Here is a 16,233-nt window from a genome sequence, read left to right on the forward strand (position 1 = left end):
AGATATGTGTAAAAATGGATCTAAGGAAGCAGTCTAATCTTTGCAACAGCTCTCTATGTTAAACATTATTAAGAGTTTCCACTAAGATACTTGCTAAAGTTGGTAAAGTGCTAATCTGCCGATATGAAGCCATCTTGTGCTGGCAAATGAGATGACATACATCCAGCCTAGCTGGTTTCGGCCTGAAGGGTCAACTCAATGATATACAGCTGCTATCAGACCAAGCTAAGCACCCCAGGCAATTGATTAGCAAAGGTATCCAACAAATCCAACTGCCAATCAGCATCACTTTACACCAGCATCAACTAGCCACAGTGGTAAATCACTGGCCTTCCTCTTCAACAGGAATAAATACACGAGGCAGCTCTAGTTTAGGTGATGTGCATGTTTAATAATACTGACCAATATAGAAAAAAGGAGTAATAATTTGTGTGTGGTCAAGTCATGCCTGTATGTTTGACGGGCCTTGAGAGTTAAGATTTAAAAGTTTCGATTTTCAATGTGCCACAAAGGTCACAAAACACTTACAGATTAATCAGGGCTTAAGCTGGCCATACATTCAGTTACTCCAGTCACACAATCTATGTGGATGGAGAAATTCCCTTACATGGAAATTGTATTCAGGGACCTGTAGCTGTCAAAATACACTGATCAAGAAAACTTTTCCAACATGTCCTTTCGACGGAAGTTGATGAAATGAGCGACTTCTTTCGAGCAGGGACGGCCACACACAGATTTCTATCAGAGTATGGCCAGCTTAAGATAAATACACCTTTCACCGCTTTCCTAAAGTTGGCTACACATTATACAATTTTCTTGTACAACTTTCCTTTAGATTTACCAAAACCATATAATAGGAAGTCAAACCTAAACACTTTCAAATTGTATGCCATCAGGCAGGCCCTTGCACTACATAGTTGAAGTTAAATCTAAAGGAAGTTGAACTAAAAAAATGTATAATGTGCCGCCAGCTTAATAGATATACAGATTTATAATATGCATTGCGGTTAAAAGGAACCAGAGGCTACATTTCTGCGCTACATTGTGGCCATCTACTATTAATCTGAAACCTGTAAATCCCTGCTGAAAATATAACTATACTACTACTATAACTATACTGCTACCAATGGCTATATTAGCCTATACGAAGGGCAGGTATAAAACAGAAATGGGACATTTTTGGAACTGGAAATTACTAAATAGATCCATTTGTAATTTTCTATATAATGGTTCCTTCTAGACTAGGAACACTGTAAGACAATAAAATGTGAACAATTGTCATCTTGTACTGCTGAGCACCGTTTCACCCAGCACCAGTAAAAAAAATTATGACTAAAGCGCATGTCTAAGAGAAAAAAAGGAAGGCATGTAATGCTTTTACTTTACAGATGCTCATGGGTTGAGCATTCTTAGCAGCAGCTTTAGGGGTGATCTAGGAGAGAATGTGTGCAGGGGAAAATCGTAATTTTATGAGGTCTAAAAGTGACCCCATCATTCACAGAAAAGCAGCAATTATTTTATGTTTTTGTTGATAATTTCCAGAACAGACAGAATAATGGAAATTCTTCATAACAGGTCACAGTTAGGCTACGTTCACATGGACGCACCCAGGCAGCCTCTGTTGAAAATCAGTGGATTCTTGCCAGCAAATCTAAATGCTGCATGCAATGTGTGCAAGCAGCGGTGGTAGTCAGATTGTACTCTGTACTTTTCAATGGTCACTGCCATTGTTGTTCGTATGTAATCGTTCATCTGAGCAGTTACATTTGAATAGAGCCTCTGACCATCCCTGGAGGCAAACATTGTGCATTCAGGGATGGAATTTCTGCAGAGTTTCCTCTCACCGCTAATTAGCCAGTTTTAATGTGAAAATTGCCTCAGAATGCAGCAAACAATATCTAAGCCTAGGGTGGACAACATAAGAGAGAACAGGCTGTAAAATGATTACATTGCTAAAAAAAAAAAAAAAAAAATGAATATGTTATTCTACACAAACATTGTTTGTTTAGGCTGGAGTTCCTTTTTAAAAGGTGAACACATGTAACGCCACACTGTGGACTGTAAAAACAAAGAACATAGGCAATGCTTTTTCACCATTTAAATTCCATTTTGGTCACATGATCTGAAAGAAGTGTTTGGCACATTATTATAAAGTAGAAGAACATGCTTAAGCATTTTGTCGTCATTTACTGAAAGCACAGACACCGCTTATTAATTAGTATTGGCTTGTCAAGTGCAAGTTCAAGATGCATTGTGAAGATAGTAGTTAAATGACAACCTCTCCATAGAGGATGCCAGGCTCATTACATGTGGCTTCATGTCCTGGAATCAATCTGGCTGTGGACAAGTTTTTGGATAGGAAATAAATGAGAGCAAAAAAGGTTACCGGTGACAGCAGTAACTATTACTGATTCTAGGCTGAGGGGCTCTCTTGATAAAATGAGCTGATCCTAGAGATTAGAACATCTTTTGTGGCTTTGGGCTGTATGGGAGTTAGCAAAACACAAGTGCTTCTGAGCATCGAAAATTTTATATTTTAACACATATCTACATCAATAATAATATGTTTTTTTCTATACAAGGAACGGATAGAAATTCTTAGCAAATGTGCAACACATTAAGAGTCTCAGTCACAGGAGCAGCTGCATTAGAAGACAGATGCTGATGTAAACAGTACATTATACCATTTACACTTCATTAAACTGGAACTTTGCTGCCTTCCCCCTACATGAGGTGCCAGTTGTCCTTCCCCTAACGGGCACCGTTGGGTCCTCCCTACTTCAGCAACATGAATGGAATGTGCATACCACAAAACACTTCACAGCAGATGAGAAGTTGTTGCCAGGGTGAGAATGGTGGCCGGGCAGACCAAAAGAAAGGTAAACAAAGGAAAAGACTAGTTGCAGGTTTAGGTGGTAGGGCAGGGAGGTCAGTGATGGCTAGTTCATCTAGAGGGTGAAAGTCTAGGGTTGCCTAAAGTTCTGTTAGCTGCACTGCAGTGTTTGATGCAGTGGACTGCAATCTACCATACTGGAAAAAAAAAAAGCCATTATTTCTTTCAGAGCCCACGAGTGGTGCAAACTGGTTTGACCTGTGGTATGATTGGGTCTTGAGGCTGTAGAGGACTGCAATGTGCAGTTAAAGCTTTGGCTATCATCTCATTGAGCCCTCATGTACACCTTTGCCTTGTTAAGCAGCGGAATCACTGAGATGCAGTTGTCACTCATGTAACCATGTGAATTTGTTCCTTAACTGGCTATAATGCTGCAAGATGAAAACTCATTTATTCAGGGAAGCCCATCACACACCCACCTAACAACTGTCCCCGAGCCACCCCCATTAAATCATTCTCTCCAGCTATTACCTTTTGTACCATCACCACCTCCCCTTTAGAATGTAAGCTCTATGAGCAGGGTCCTCCTGTACCTTTTGTATTGAATTGTACTGTAATTGTGTTGTCCCCCCTCTATACATTGTAAAGCACTGCGTAAACTGTTGGCACTATATAAATCGTGAATAATAATAAAATAATAATCTGAAACAATAGATTTTAGGGATTTTGTTGCCAATTAGTTACTGTATTTATTGGCGTATAACACGCACTTTTTCTCCCTGAAAATCTGGTGCAAATACTGTGTGTGTGTTATACACTGATACTTGAATTTGGGCTGCCTCGGAGGGGACGGGGAGGGGGCGGGACGAGCGCTGTCAGATTACATACAGCGAGAATCCTCCGTTTACTCAGCGCCCTCTGTCCTGTCACCTCAGCCGGCATTGGAATAGTGTTTTGTCTATCATAGAAGCTGATCCAGGAGGCAGGAGTTTGTATTAAAGAGGCCGCTGAGTAAAAAGGAGATTCTCGCTGTATGTAATCTGATGGTGCTCATTCTGCACCCCCCCCCTCCCTGTTCCCTCTGGGGCAACAATAATCTGAGGTGAGGCTGCAGATGGGCATTGAACAGGCTGCATTGATAACACTTATGAGGCTACAGATGGGCATTGATGGCACTTGTGAGGCTGCAGATGAGCAATTGTGAGACTGTAGATGAGCATTGATCAGGCTGTAGCTGGGCACTGACCCTTATTTTGCTTCAAAGTTCTTTATTTAAAATGTACGTTTATTTTTCCTTACAATTCCCTCTTAAAATGAAGGCAAGTGTTATACGCCGATAAATGCATTAATTCCGGGTAGACAATAGGTCATAAGCGGTGCTGCAGCCGCTAAAGAAAACCTGTCTATTCACACCACTGCATTGCAGTGGTGGGTGATAGAAAAAAAAAAAGTACTGATTGCACTACTTTTTTCCAGCGCAGTAGGTTGTAACACAAGCCGCGGAATTGCTATATGAACAGGGTGCAGGAAAGGTGGCAGAAAAGAAGACAGCACCTGAGTTATCACATGGCTAGTAATTTTGACTGAGCAAGGCTTATTAAACATAATGCATACCTTCCTAACTTTTTGAGATGGGAACAAGGAACACCTATTAACAAAATGTAGGTAGGCATTGGCAACACCCCCTTAAAAGAGAGAGATTTACACAAAAAATTATTAAACCCAAACCCTTTTACCACTACTAGTCCTTTATATTGTCTTTTGAAATTTACAAATGCAAAAATTGGATGAAAGGTTTAGTACTGTGAAACACGTTTTGAAAGATAAAATAGTGCATTATATATACACAACTATATAGAACAGATCAAAATTACAGACAAATGAGGAGCAATCAGGGACAGTTGGGAGCTATGCATAATATGCTGCACAAATACTGACCTGCCCACCTTTACATGGTTCATACAGATTCATAGGGCCCAAATGTAAATAAACATAAATTGCAGAGACACAGAAGGCAGATTTCTGGTGCTGTGCTCTTCAAGCAAATGCATTATCAGTTTAAGGGAAAATAAATCTTAATGGAGGAAATATGCACAATGCCAACAATTTTACAGCCAAAAAAAAAAAAAGTATAATGTGAAAGCACGAATAAGAATTTTAATAGACCATCTCAAGGGAAATTCTTTCAGGCAAATAGATTCTTTCCAATAGCTGCTAAATACTATCCTGCTAAATAAATATTTTACAAGTTTAATAATTTTATTAATTCTCACTTCTCTGCCTTAGCAAGCACTCCTGCGATTTTCTTTCATATAAAATGGAGACTATTAAATTAGTCAGGAATTCACAGCAATTACGTTAAAGACATCAACAGCTATATCTGCACCCTGGAATAGTTTAATGGTATTTAACACTATCCTTGAGCCTTTGATTGGCCACTTATTTGCAAGGCAATTGAAGTTTCAAGCAAGAGCTTGTGAAGGGTCAAATAAAGTATGCTCTATTTATACAGAATTCATGTCATAGCAGGGAGCCAATAAGAAGTCTACTTATAGACTGGTTAAGGCATAATTCTTTTAATTTGTCAGTATGGATATATTTAGCTACTGATAATATAACACTTCAGAAATATCTGCATATATTTCTGTTTTCATTTGTCCAGATTGGGTTAGAAGTTGCAAGTTTTTTTTAGGCAAGGCTCTCAAAGCAGGTTTCAGACAAGGTTCTTAACGTCACTATACTCACCTAAGATCAAGGCAAGTGCTAGAAATAAACATTTTATGAACGATTCCTAGACTTGCTCTTTGCCAGTGGTGCAAGAGACTAAAAAGGGGCCTGGGATAGGAGGTGGGCACATTAGGGAAGTTGTTAATGCCTGACTTCAGCCTTTCTGAAGTTTAAAGTATAGAAGGGCTGAAGTCAGACCCTTGGATTGCTGCTGGTTAATCTTTGCTGCAGTAAGAAGCATTTGCATTCAATAATGCCAACAGAAAACAAAAATTGGGAAGGGAGGAGACATTGTGGCAGACAAAGAAAGTTCTAACATCTCCCAGGAAGCTCTTCCCTTTCTCACAATATTGGCTGAGAGCCATTGGCTCCTGCTGCAAATCCTGTGAAGGAGCAGGGCCGAACCATGCTGTGTGTCTATGGACACACACACAGCCAGGATGGTAGTAAGCCCACACGTATGCCATCATATGAAGCGGTTTCGGATAGATCAGGTTTGGGGGCATGCTGTTCAATACCTATGCACAGAGTAGGTAAGAATAATATTTTTTTTTTAGCAAAAAAATAAATAAAATGAAAATTACAACTACTTTAAATGATTAGCACAGTATAATAGAGATGGCACCTTTTGTAAGGGTCCTTTGCTCAGAGGGGATCACTCAGTCGATCCCCGCTGAGCAGGGAGAAGACAGGTCCATCTCTGCACACTGCGCAGGGACAGACCAGTCACAGCGCCGCTCTCCCCTATGGGAGATCGGATGACGACGGACCGCAGTGTCCGTCGTCACCCGATCCGATGATGGATTTTTCCTCCATCACACTTTTTCGGATCGGAACGGCTCGGATGTCAGCGGACTTGTCACCGCTGACATCCGACGCTCCATAGAGCTCAATGGAGCATCCGTTCAGGTCCGCCTGAAAAACTGACAGGCGGGCCTGAACGGATCGTCAGTGTGAAAGGGGCCTAAGAATTTTTGAGCAAGTCCCCCTTCTCAAAGAAACAGTCATGAACATTTCTTATTAAGTCAAATCTTATTCTGTGCATCGTAAATAGAAAACTTGTTACTGAGGACTGTTGTCAGATTTTACAATAGGATTAAAAAAAAATGTCCACAATTTTTGCTTTTTGGCACTGCAATATTTTAACGGACAATTACAGTCATGCAACGCTGTACATAAATTAAATTTATATATTTTTTTTCACAAATATAGAGCTTTCCTTTGGTGGTATTCTACCACCACTGGGTTTTTTTTTTTTTTTTTTTGCGCTATATATGAAAAAAAAAAAATATATATATATATATATTGTATAACATTTATTTTTTACTTTCTCCTATAAAACATATCCAACAAAATTCTTAAAAAAAAAAAAAAAATATATATATATATATATATAATATTTTTGGTAAAAAAAATCCCAATAAGCGTATATTGATTGATTTGCATGAAAGTTACAGCGTCTACTAACTATGGCATATATACTGAATTATTTTTTTTATATAAAAACGTAAAAGTGAGCGAATTATAGCAAGACTGCCATAGCATGGGGAGGCAACATGACACTTTGTGGGAACCAGTGACACTAATACAGTGATCAGTGCTAAAAAATACACCGTCACTGTACTAATGACCCTGGCTGGGAAGGGGTTAAACATTGTTACCTGTTTACGTTAAATGTGCACCTAACCAGTGTTTGTGTGTACTGTGAGGTGCTTTCACTAAGCGATGTGCCAGTTCTTGTTCCCTGCTTTGCAGGGAAACTAAACTGACACATCCCCACTGACAGGACAGAGCTCTGTATTATTTACATTGACAGAGCTCTGTCCTGTCTTCCTCCTCGCCAATCAGTGGGTGTCAGCAGGCAATCATAGGCCAGCACCTGCTAATCACAGCATAGCCAGTGCGAGCCACACCCTTTACCCAGATGTACGGGATCTGGCACAGGAGAGCTGCTTTGCCTCCGTTCTCTGACATGAGGCAGTCAGCAAGTGGTTAAGCTGGCCATAGATGAGTTTTTAATAAAAATTCTTATGAAAAGAACATTCCAAGAAAGTTTGTTAATTTTTCTAATCATTAGTAAGGTCAAATCGACATTTATTTTTGAACGCAGTACCAAATAAAAGAGGAGAAGCTGAATAAAACATTTTTCTCAAATGAATTTCTAACAGTGTATTCATTCAGTCCACTAATTCCAAAAATCAAATGTTAAAAGCAAAAAATAAATCTGTCAAACAACATTTGGATGTTCTGAGAATGATAGTATAAAATTCCATAAGACTATTCCTAATTGGGTTAAACAAAAAAAACGGACTCAATTAACCCATCCACACACTAAATGTGGCTGGAGGTATCCTCCACGCAGAGCTATTGTATTCTGATAGCGGGGAGACTTCTCCGCTGTTAGAATACACTGATAAGCATTGCAGGCTATAAGCCTGCAGCACTGATCGAGCGGGGAAAATCCAACAGGGTAGTTGTACAGAAGTCTCATACATGGAATGGAATTTGGCTGGTCCCTGCTGAACTGGCCGAACTTCGATCCATGTATGGCCAGCTTAGGCATTTTTCATTTGAAATTCTATCCATCTATGGCCAGATTTCGCATTGCAAAGAAAGTGTTAATGACAGCCTAGACTGGCTCACTAATGGCTCTACAGCTTTGAGCTGGATAAATGAGCAGTTTCTTACCCCTGACCATCACTCCTAGTCTGTCTAACCTTTGCACTGAACTCCTAACATTCAGAAAGATCAGGCAGCCCAAATGAATTGCAGAAAAAAACAATTAAACGTCTATTTATGTTGTCTGCCTGAAGTGATGTTTACTTTATACTTCTTATCAAACTAATTGCTTTCAACTTCAGGCTCCAAACAAGGTTTTCACAACTGGCTTCAATCTCACATAGTAAACTTGAAGGATGGGAAAAAAAAAAAAGAAATGTATTAGCATAAAAGTGACAACTCTTACTTCTTCCTTCTACAGTATATGGACTTGTGCTCAATCTCTTTATGTGGAATGTATTAACCTCTCACCCTTTCAAGTCACAGAAAGAAATACAATTATTTTATAACTCTGTTACAGATAATTCCATCACACTGAGGCGGAATCTCATCGCCCTTTGCTTTTACTCCAACCATTTATTAAAATATTTATCTTTTCCAAAAGCTGCAGCTTGGTGGTTAAAGACGTGACCGTTCACCCTAAACTCTATAACTCATGTTGTTCTGGGCAAAGGATGCTTTTATCCAGCTGCTGGACAGCACAGAGTTCACAAGCTAAAACACATTTACATTTATAAATATAAAACCATTCATTCTGCACCATTAAGCTGACAAAACAGCCACCAGAGGCTTTTCTATAGATTCATAAATATCACCAACAAAACCAAATTTTAGGTACAACTATTGTTGACTCAATCCTTGCTGTTAAAACATTCTATAATATTGTTGCAGAATCATCATTAAAGAGACATAAAACCCTGATATCTGTGTGAATGATTCAAAATTCTATACAAGAACCTCTGGTCCATACAGGGATCCATACAGAGACACATTCTTCTACATGTTCATCTTACAGGACAACCTTAAAGTGACTGTATACATTTTTTTTTTTTGAATAACAAACATATACATCCACGTGCAGTTCGTTTTGCACAGTGTGGCCCCGAACCTCATCTTCTGGGGTCCCCCAGTGGCACTCGTGGCTCCTCCCCGCATCAGATAACCCCCCTGGAGGTTACCTTGCGGGCATGCTCCAGCATTTGCGTGCATAGACACAGAATGTCGGACTCGCCAATGACAGCTGATCATGTGATCACAACAGAGCCAACGATCACCGGCGGCCGTGAGAGGGACTTCAGTCCCAATCACGGCGAGCTGGGGCCAGCTCATCAGTGCCCACCTGCCCTCTGCCAGTGCCACCTAAGTATAGGAAAAAGTGCCACCCATCAGTGCCCATAGTGCCACCCATCAATGCCCAGTGCCACCCATCAGTGCCCACAGTGCCACCTATCAGTGCCTACAATCTGCCTCAAAAACAGTGCTGCACCTCAGTGCCACATATTTGCGCCCATCAGTGTCATCTACCAGTGCCCAGCAGTGCCACCTATCAGTGCTCATCAGTCCCATCTATCAGTGGTACCTATCAGTGCCCATTAGTGTCACCCATCCGTGTCACCCATCAGTGCCATCTTATCTGTGCCCATCAGTACTGCCTTATCTGTGCAAATCAGTACTGCCTTATGTGTGCCTATCAGTGCCCATCAGTGCCACCTCATCAGCGCATTTCAATGGAGAAAAATGACCTGTTTGCAAAATTTTATAACAAACTATTAAACATGATTTTTAATTTTTTTTTATTTTGCATCTTTGCTTGTTTAGCAAAAAATAAAACTCCCAGCTGTAATTAAATACCACCAAAAGAAAGCTCTATTTGTGGGGGGAAAAAATGATAAAAATTTCATTTGGGTACACTGTTGTATGACCGCGCAATTGTCATTCAAAGTGCATCAGCGCTGAAAGCTGAAAATTGGTCTGGGCAGGAGAGGGGTTTAAGTGCCCAGTAAGCAAGTGGTTAAATACTTTGTTGAAGCACCTTTTGATTTTATTACTATTATTATTACCAGTATGGCACATCTTGACTTGACAATTTTTGCCCACTCTTCTTTGCAAAAACACTCTAAATCTGTCAGATTGCGAGGGCATCTCCTGTGCACAGCCCTCTTCAGATCAACTCACAGATCTTCAATCAGATTCAGGTCTGGGCTCTGGCTGGGCCATTCCAAAACTTTAATCTTCTTCTGGTGAAGCCATTCCTTTGTTGATTTGGAAGTACGCTTTGGGTCGTTGTCATGCTGAAATATGAAGTTCCTCTTCATGTTCAGCTTTCTAGCAGAAGCCTGCAGGTCTTGTGCCAATATTGATTGGTGTTTGGAACTGTTCATAATTCTCTCAACCTTGACTAAGGCCCTTGTTCCAGCTGAAGAAAAACAGCCCCAAAGCATGATGCTGCCACTACCATGCTTCACTGTGTGTATGGTGTTCTTTTGGTTATGTGCAGTGTTTTTGCGACAAACAAATCTTTTGGAATTATGACCAAAAAGTTCAAAAACTTGGTTTATCAGACCCAACAGGCTTTTGGGGAGACTTCAGATGTGTTCTTGGAAAAGTTAGCCAAGCTTGAATGTTTTTCTTCGTAAGAAAAGGCTTTCATCTTGCCACTCTACCCCACAGCCCAGACATATGAAGAATATGGGAGATTGTTGTCACATAGCCAGTACTTGCCAGATATTCCTGCAGCTCCTTTAATGTTGCTGTAGGCTTCTTTGCAGCCTCCTTGACCAGTTTTCTTCTCATCTTTTCATCAATTTTGGAGGGACGTCCAGTTCTTGGTAATGTCGCTGTTGTGCCATATTTCCTCCACTCAACGATGACTGTTTTCACTGTGTTCCTTGGTATATGTAATGCCTTGGAAATTCTTTAGTACCCTTCTCCTGATTGATACCTTTTAACAAAGAGATCCATCTGATGCTTTGGAAGCTTTCTGCGGACCATGGCTTTTGCTGTAGGATGCCACTAAGAAAATGTCAGGAAAGACCTACTAGAAAAGCTGAACTTTATTTGGGGTTCATCAGAAGCACTTTAAATGATGGCAGATGCGAACTGACTCCTATTTAACATGGACGGCACAGTGGTATAGTAGATAGCACTTTCGCCCAGCAGTAAGAAGGGTTGCTGGTTCAAATCCCAACCAGTTGCCTTGAGTTTGCATGTACTGCCTGTGCCTGTGTGGGTTTCCTCCGGGTACCCTGGTTTCATCCCACACTCCAAAGACATGCTGGTAGCTTAATTGTATCCTGTCTAAATTGTTCCTAGTATGTATGAATGTGAGTTAGGGACCTTAGAGTGTAAGCTCCTTGAGGGTAGTGACCGATGTGAATGTACAACATATATGTAAAAGTGCTGCATAAATTGACGGCACTAGAAGAGTACCTGAAATAAATAAAATAAACATGAGTTTGAATGTGATTGCTTAATTCTGAACACAGCTAAATCCCCAGAGGGTGTGCAGACTTATGCAACCACATTATTTTACTTACATTTTTACTCCCCTGCCCCCCAAAAAATATCAGTTTACAGAGTTGTACAGTTTATAGATCACATTAAAGGTGCAAAAAGTTCTGAAATGATTGATCTGTGTCATTTTTTTACATCCCAGAAGCCTTACATTTTAACAGGGGCACAACTTTGTGCATCTAGGTGGATTATACTTTGGACATGAATTTTCCTGATTTTTTATTTTTCCCCCCAAAAATTTTTTTTTTCAAATTTAGCTATTTCTTGGTACTACCATACCCTTCTACCAAAGAACAACCCAAATTCAATTTTGCTGCTACTGTTGATCGCAGTGATACCACATATGTGTACGTCAGTCGTCGTATATACCCATTGTATAACAATAGTGAGCATTTTGTTTTTTATCCTACCTTAAAACACACTGACAATGATACAAACGGTATCAATAAAAAGAAAAAGAAAATACGGTCCAAAAACAAAATAAAATACTGACCCTGACCTTGACCCAAACGTTAACCCTGGCAGTGACCTAGATCAAACCTTGATTTAGTGACACTAAAAGGCCCTTGCCAGAAATCTGGTAAGATATTGCAGTGCATACACACAAAAAACAGTGTTCTTTTCCTTTCACGGTAACACCGCTACATGGAGCTTCATATTTCCCAATTTCCGCATGGGACTTGGTATTTAAAGTGGTTGTAAACCCTAACAACACACTTTGACCTACAGGTAAGCCTAGATTAAGGCTTACCTGTAGGTCCAAGAAATATCTCCTAAACCTACACCGTTTAGGAGATATTTGCCGAAAGACAGGCACCGACTGTCTGCGATATGCCGCGCGTGGCGGCTCCTGTGCGCATGCGCGGGAGTGACGTCATCGCGGCTTTGCCGAATGACAGCGGCGGAGCGGAGAGACCCACAGAGAAGATGGATGCGCCGGACTACAGGGGACAGCAGTGACTTCTGTGTCAGGTAAGTGACACATTATGGGCTACTATGCGATGCATAGTAGTCCATTATGCTTTACCTTTGCAGGGAATAAAGGAGGAAGTAAACCCATCGATTTAAACAGTTAAAAAAAAAGGCATGCCGGGAATGCTAACTGCACATTGGCTGTGCTCTCAGCCAAACTATCAAACCATCCAATGGCTGGTGTCATAACGAATCACATGTGCAGCACCATAGCAGTTGAAGATTAAACAGAGCAAAGATGGCAGCTTCCTTGGCTGAAAAGGATAGGGGAGTTTACTTCCACTTTAACATGTGTGTTCACGCATGATATTTACTTCTATTACCAGCACTGACAATTTATTTGCACAATAAAGCACTTGTAGTTTATGCAATCCATTAAATGCTACACTTTTGTGTCTATTTATATGTTATGCCTTGTAATAGGGTACCGTGACAACTGCTATTTTTCACATATACGACTTTCTTTATCCAACACTGTTTTCTTTTGTCGTTAGATTTGGAACACTTTTTTTCTACTTGGGGGCTGGGGGGGGGGGGGGAGACCCACTTAAAGTATTTTTATACTGTATAGTGACTGTCATTTGTAATAAGGAATATTTTCATTCAACAAGTATTTTTATGGTGTGGACATTTGTGTAGAAAGTTGTTTTCCTGGAGTATTTTGTGCCTTATATTTATCCTCCCTAGTCTAAAGACACAAAGGTCCATCTTTTTGATTTTTGGGTTTCTTTAATGCTCTAAGGACACCAACAAGGGGGCCCCAGATACCGTACCCCCCCCATGTGGATGAGTATGGGGTACATGGTACCCCTACTTATTCACCAAAAAAGTAGAAAAGAAAAACACAGTTTTTAATAAGTCAGCAAAAAATAAAAATGTCCCCTGGTGTAGATCCATCATCAATCACAATGAACAATGGCCGTCCACCCCAAAGGAAAAAGTCCACACCCAGCAAAAGCTCTTGTCTGAAATTTCTGCTGCCTCCGGTGGTTAAATAAATGAAGGGGTGGAACCACCGATGACCCCGCCTCTTGTGATGCACAAACACACATATATAAATAAAGCAAATACATACCCAAACTGTGTAATTTGAGGGATAAAGGAAGCAAGAATATGAGATTACCATTCAAAAATGGAATATCAGTTTTAGAGGACTGGTACATCAAAATGGGCAATCCACCCAAAAGCAATATTTCAGTTATAGGTAGCTCCTGGTGGCATGCATCCCCCCATAGCAGTTGTTATCCTCAACATAATCTTGGGTACCACATGTGGAGATGTATATATACCCAATGCAAAGGGCTGACTTAAGGTAATAAGCAAAAATTGCCAGCATGTACACAAGTGCATTTGGCTAAAATAGCATATCAAATTACAGAAATACAGTGGAAAAAGATTAAATAATTCAGTGTTTGAGGACATAAAATGCCAGCAGAGAAGTGGAAACGGAATGTATCCAATAAAAAGCACAAAGCTCCCACATAAGAATGATTTTGGCCTAATTAAAATAGCATTCCAAAGGTCAAAAGCTAACTTGGATTAATAAATCACAGAAACTCATAATTGCAAACGGCACATTATTTTAATTGCTGAGGGGAACAAAAAACACGATTACTCAGAAGTCATTTTTCATAAGCCGATCATCAGGAAAAAAAAATGAACGAAAGCTGCTTAAATACATAATTTATTGACTAAAGGCCGTCACATAATTCTTTCTCATACGGAAAAGTTAAGGTGCAAGTTCAGAGTCAGGCAAGTTTAGTTATGAAGAGATGTGGAGATATAATAGATAAACGTTACAAACATTTCTTCTAGTGTTCAAAGTGATCTGGATTGCAGGTTATATATTTTTATTAGCTACATTCAGTAGAGCAGTAATACATTAGGTTGCAGACAAAACCAAAACATTGTTGGAACAGGACATTAGCATAGTTCCTAATTTTCCCAGGGCAGACTCTTTTCCACTGAAATATCTCTGTTTCACTTTTCAAGTATGATATCAAACAGAAGAGATCAACATAACCATTTTTTTTTTTTAATAAAAAAATAATATACCAAAAAATATATAATAAACTAGTAATACAAAAGCAGCAAACATTTAATATTGGGTGGAGTTATGATAAAGGATTCCCAGAGGGCTATAAGCTTTATAAACAGCACATCAGTAGCTTTCACTCAGTGTGCTTCTGATTAAGGCTGGGTTCACAGGAGTGTGTGGCCGATTCTCAATGGAGCCGGTTCATCCAACTCCGGGGCGGCCGCGGAGGCACTGCAGAAGGGTCCTGTGCGTCTGGATCCATTACAAACCCCATACTTCTCCAAATAGTGGAGAATCAAACATGAAAAAGGTCCCAGAGCTCCACCTGCTGGATGACCAGCTGCTAGCTGAAACTGTAAATACAAAATATACACTTGCGATATTTCAAAAAATGTATTTCAAAATGTTATTTTAGTTCAGACCATATTTAAGAAAATATATTCTAAACTATTGTATTGTTCCTTTAAAGGAAACCTATGCTAAAGTGGAAATATATATGCTGCCATTGTGGACATTCATCTGAAAATGTTGGCCGTCTTGGACCAAAAAATGTTGTGTTATTTATCAGTAGTAAAAGCGCAGCTTATGAAGCAAGAATTTACTTATTCAAGTACTGATGTCAGTGGCTCAACATTTACAACAGGCAATTTCAAATTATAGTTTCAAGTTTAAAGGCAAAACAGTTTTTTAATTGTGGATAGAGTCGACAGGGATTAGAACACCTGTCAAGTGTTTATTGCTGTCTGTGCCCCCATTTAAGTGGATTCACCCTCGTTTGTGATGATTACCACCATTATCGAAAGTAAAAAAAAAAAGCCTGAAATTTGGGTTCTCCCCAAACTGTAAGAGGGAAAATGTCCAATGCAGACACGTTCTTATTTTCTGATGACAAGGGGATTCCCTTACTTTGGAGGGATTTCCTCTCAATTTCTGTTTTGACTGTGGTACAGAATGTAAAATAAAATCTCCAAAATGGGACACAGATGCAAAAATAAAACTGAAAGGTGTTATAAGCCTTAATTATGCTACCTAGTGTGAAAAAATAAATAGTTTTGCCTTTAGTTCTACTATAACTATAAAAGTATATTTTCCATTTCTTTTAAAGCTGAGCTCCATTTTTTTTCTTTATTTTCAGTTTTTGTTCCCTCCCCTTTCCTTCATTACAGTGGTTCTATAGTCAGTTTTTTTTATCTTAATGCATTCAACACCATCTGTGTGCAGCAGCCCCCCTGATATTTACTTGAGCCCTATTTCGATCCAGCGATGTTGCAGGAGAGGCTCAGCTGGTTGGGACTCTCTCTCTCTCATTGGCTGAGACAGCAGCAGGGCACTATTGGCTCCCGCTGCTGTTAATCAAAGTCAGTGAGCCAATGAGGAAAGAGGGGGTGGTGCCAAGTTATGGCTTAATAGACACACAGAGCAGCAGCTCGACTCAGGTGCCCCCATAGCAAGATGCTTGCTGTGGGAGTATTTTTCAGGAGGGAGGGGCCAGGAGTGCTGGCAAGGGACCTGAGAAGGAGGAGGATCTGGGTTGCTCCGTGTAAAACAACTGCACAGATGAAGTAAGTATAACATAATGTTTGTTATATTA

At 40.0% G+C, this 16,233-nt stretch overlaps 1 protein-coding gene across 11 annotated transcripts in view; it reads right to left on the minus strand.

Annotated features, from left to right (window-relative positions):
- The window catches only part of PARD3 (par-3 family cell polarity regulator), an 835,070-nt gene that overhangs the window by 309,368 nt on the left and 509,469 nt on the right, over positions 1 to 16,233 (minus strand). The gene's annotated exons all lie outside the window — the stretch shown is intronic.

Source organism: Lithobates pipiens, unplaced genomic scaffold (assembly GCF_037356315.1).
Source record: "Lithobates pipiens isolate NorthernLeopardFrog02 unplaced genomic scaffold, aLitPip1_a1.2 Scaffold_19, whole genome shotgun sequence".
Classification (NCBI taxonomy): domain Eukaryota; kingdom Metazoa; phylum Chordata; class Amphibia; order Anura; family Ranidae; genus Lithobates; species Lithobates pipiens.